We start from the raw sequence: 4699 nt of genomic DNA, 5'->3' as shown, positions 1-4699 counted from the left end.
TTCGAAGAGTATGTGGGAACAAAAGAGCTGACGGTGAACGTAGATAAGACAAAGGTGATGTGTTTCAGAAATAGAAAGAGCAAAATAAATTACGTTTGGAAGCTGAACGGACAAAAAGTGGAAATTGTGGAGGAGTTCTGTTACCTAGGTTTTTGGTTTGAGGCAGAAGGAGGAAACGACCTGCAGGTGAGGAGAAGAATTGAATGTGCGAGTAAAGTAATGGGCCAAGTATGGGGTATAGGAAAGAGAAGGTTCAAGAACGATTGGAGAATGAGGGTCTGGTTGTTTGATGCGTTGGTGTGGACGGTGTTGTGTTATGGTGTGGAGATCTGGGTATGAAGGGAACATAGGAAAGTAGAGAGTATGCATTAGCGATTCCTGAGGTGGGTAATGGGGGTTAGCTGGAGTTGCCCAGGATATATGTTAAAAGAAGAGTTAGGAAGAGAAAATATGGTTAATAGACAAATTAAGAGAGCATGGAGGTTTGAAGAGAAGCTAAAAAGGGGAGAGGGAAGTAAAATTGCACAAGCATGTTTCGGTGAAATTCGGAACAATGAAGCGAGAGGTAATGTGGGAAATTCAAAATGGGAGGTAGAAAGGAAAAAAATGAGAAGGGTATGTAATATTCGAGAAGGGGTTATGGAGTGGCAGGATATAGAGTTAGAGCTATTGTTTAAACAAGGAGAAGAGAGATGGACAAAGATTATAGATTCGAGGTACAATAGATGGTATATGATGGTCAAAGGGTTGACGGAACCAGAGTATCTGCAAAAAATAAAAAAGGAAGAAAAATGGAGTAGGGTTGTACGGTTCAGAATAGGAGAAGGAGTGAGAGCATGCAGATATTGGATGAATGAAGAGGAGAATTTATGCAGAGTATGTGGATACGAAATGGAGTCATGGGCACATGTATTAGAGAGATGTACAGGAGAGGAAGAGGGACAGTTGAGTGTGGATGAGAGTGTAAGATGGATCTTGGATGGTAGTGGACAGGGAGTGATGTGGATGAAGAAATTGGATGAAATAAGGGAAAGCAAGGGATTAGGGCAGAGCCAAACGGGTGATCCTGAAAAAGGACAGTAAAAAACGAAAATTGTTTTCAATATCGTGGAAAATGCATTTTTTTATGGTAAGAGGAAACGGAAGCCCTGGAAGCTCGCTCATTTTAGGAATTAATATCACTACTGTTACTATTGTTTATCCTGCGTAATGCGAAATATTAGAATATAAGTAGTAGTTAAGTTAGACTAAGGATGGAATTGTAAATATATGTACAGGGAGCGGTGGCCCTCAAACCCGTAAAAGGGAGAGATTAAATACATACATACATACATACATACATACATACATACATACATACAACTTACTTAAACAATTTTTTTCCAAGAAATGCAAAAAAAATCGTATTTTTGCAATGAAATGTAAAATTTAATCATTTTTTGGAATATCAGATTTAGAAAAAAATATTATGTGATTATTTGAATGATTAAGTATTGTTTATTTTTAAAATATCTCAAAATTGAGCCAGAGATGTCCAGTTTTTTCTCATGTTGGTATCCCATGCTATTTTTTGTTAAATAATTAAATAATTTTGATACATTTCTTCTAATGATCAAGACATTTATATTTGTTTAAAAAAATTTTATTTTTTGAGCCAGTTTTCGTTCGAAAATTTAAAAAGTAATATAAAATGGAACACATAACATTCTTTTTCCTGGCTGTGTAGTGTATAGAAAAAATATATTTACAGTTTTTAAATTTTTTAAACAGACTGAATTTGTTCAAACAATTTTTCTTAAATAATAAAAAAATCGTATTTTATGAATTAAACACAATATTGAATGATTTTGAGGGGTAGTAAATTCTGCTAAAAACTTTATGTCATTGTTTCTACAATTAATTACTTTTCTTTGACGAATTTCCTTCAAATTGAGTAAGGTTAGATTACGAATAGAAATGGTTTAAACAATTACATGAAATTTTTTACAGAATTGACTACGCCTCGAAATCATTCAATATTACATTCAATTTAGAAAATAAGATTCAAAAATATTTTTAAAAATAATAATTGTTTAAAAATAATATATTTGTTAAAATAATAATTAAAAAATGTTAAGTTTATTCTTTCTATACACTATATATTCAGAAAAATAATTGTATGTATTCTATTTTATATTATTTGTTAAAATCATCAAAAAAAACAGATCAATCAAATAAAAAATTGTTTAAACAAATTAAAATTTAATTTTATACACCATATAAAGTTGCCTGTCGTACCTTTACTAGTATATGTAGGAAATTTCCATACGTTTTCAATTCTATATAATTTTCTATTCTTGAATTATCGATTGTACGAGCAACAGTAGTTATATGGTCTCCAAAAGAATTGAAACTTATTGCGAAACATTATCACGGCGATTTTTTGGCAGGTAATGCATATAGAAAACTGCTTAAGAAAGCAGATAATCTTAAAGATCCTCAAATTTATGAAGAAGTGGACATTTTAAAATTGTACCTTACATTGCTGCCGTTAAAGCAATGAATCAAATCGTACACTGTTGTTTCGGTTCTGATAAAGTAGTTCCTTTATTAGATATATACATAAATGAATCGGATGTGGCTTTAAAGAGCATCACTGACGTTTCCGAAACGTTGAAAATCTATGTTATTCTTACACATATTAAAGAGGGTTTGAGATATACAGATAATGATCATGGCTATGGATTTATGTCCGAGCAAGCTGGAGAGACGATTCATCGTGAATTAATGTTTTAATCCGCTTTTACTCATATTATTCGCGATACTTTGACAGTACACAAACTAAACTATAAAAATGTGCATATCTCAAAAAAAGCAGTAGCTAGAATTTTGAGGTTGGTGGATTTTGAATCTACAGATGATGCAAAAAAAACCTGTGAAAACCGTTTGCAGGTAAGTTTTCATAAAACTCAAAGCTGGTTTAGGAACACTGTGAATCACAGTACATAGTGTACATATACAGATAACAAAAGTATCAAATATTGTTATAATTATTTAGACCTTTTGCATGAAATTTATCTTTCTTAAATTTATAACTACAAAAATAGTTGTTCATATCGCGGCAGTATCTTATAAATCTAAATATATTCGATAAAACGTTATGAATACTGATATTCTATTTAACATTAAATATGATGATGAGACGAAACGCGATTAGCACTGCAGTTACCATATGTATTTTCTCGACAGAATCAAATTAGGAACTATTATCATCAAAATCGTGATATGCTCCTGCTTACCACTTTTAGAATGTACTCCTTTGATGACAGTTTCAAAAACTTTGCCGGTTGTAAAAAGAAAACGAACTCCCATAACCTAATAAACATGCCTTACTTTATTTATTTTAAAAACTCCTCTAACTCGCTTTTCTTTATGTGCGTGAAGAGAAACGACGGGCATGCACACTTAGAAAAGAGTGATTACTACTTGCATGCTTGGCACTTATGGTGCCATTACTCCTGCCAGTTTCGAAAAAGCTTTTCCTGCCAGTTCGGTCTCCTTATTATTCCTTCGTGGCTTAAAAAAATTACGTTTCATTAAATATAATTGGCAAGGGGGTTCTGATTTCAGTTAAGATTATGATTAAAATATACAGCAAAACCTCGAAAACAACATTAAGGAGAGGAAGGGTGTACAAAAAAGTGGAAAAAAACTGTAGGCATTTAGTGAGCGGTCTACAAAACAACTCTAAACACCAATCAAAAGTATTTTCGAATGAATCCGATTTGGCTTTCGACCAATTCCGAGTCGAAATTTAGGGCCTACTTTAAAGCCGTAACTCCTAACTTAGGAGGCGCTGAAATCTGTAAAGTAGGTTCTGAATAAGGAGTGATTTCAATGTTATTTCGTCCCTACTTTGACGCTAAACGTGTCCGAAATCGGCCGTTTTTCCACGTTTAGCGTCGAAGTAGGGTCTGTATTTGAGACAAATTCGACCCTCTGTTTTTCGAGTGGCATCAAATCAGGTTCTCTATAATTTCACATCAATATTAATGAATAAAAATAAGATTCTTTATTTGTCAGAAAAAATAAAATAATATCCGTGATATAAACATCAAGGATATTCGCAATTATTATGACGCTAAAGCATAGTGCACTGAAGAATCCGCAAGTAATGAGAAACGAACCCGAGATCGCACGCACGCACTGAGTATTTTCTAAACGCCTAACTCCCTAACCGATTCAGCTAGCGGAACGCGTTTGGATGTCTTCGATCAAAATCATTATCACTTGTCCAATAATTCAAGGTTCATAATCTCTTTAAATTCGAAACAATTACTTAAATAATTACTTTCAATTTACGATTTTTGAAGGGTTCAATATAAATTGGTTCTGTTTTGAGAGGTATTCTACGTTATACGCTTTAAAAGAATTTGAGGCTACATATTTAAATTTGCTTCTGTGTAACTTATTACTCAATAGCGTTAAAGCAGGTTCTAATAAGAAGCTGCAACTTTGCTGCAAATTTAAAGTCAATCTGAAGATATAAATTTTAACCTTGGGATAGTTCAGAAAAAATGCCCCACCCGTTCCTACAAAAGCCCTGAGTAATCGAGCTTACAACCCACTTTGCAAAATGATGATTAATTTTACCGTTGAGCATGAAAAATTAAATTAAAATATAAACCTCATAAACATTGAATTTGATATATTTTTGCAA

The 4699-nt window shown here is 32.9% G+C and overlaps 1 protein-coding gene across 1 annotated transcript in view; it reads right to left on the bottom strand.

The window, feature by feature from the left end:
* Positions 1-4699, bottom strand: part of LOC117171857 — a 600209-nt gene that overhangs the window by 348346 nt on the left and 247164 nt on the right. The gene's annotated exons all lie outside the window — the stretch shown is intronic.

Source organism: Belonocnema kinseyi, chromosome 4 (genome assembly GCF_010883055.1).
Source record: "Belonocnema kinseyi isolate 2016_QV_RU_SX_M_011 chromosome 4, B_treatae_v1, whole genome shotgun sequence".
Classification (NCBI taxonomy): Eukaryota; Metazoa; Arthropoda; class Insecta; order Hymenoptera; family Cynipidae; genus Belonocnema; species Belonocnema kinseyi.
This window is presented reverse-complemented; position numbering and strand designations above follow the sequence as displayed.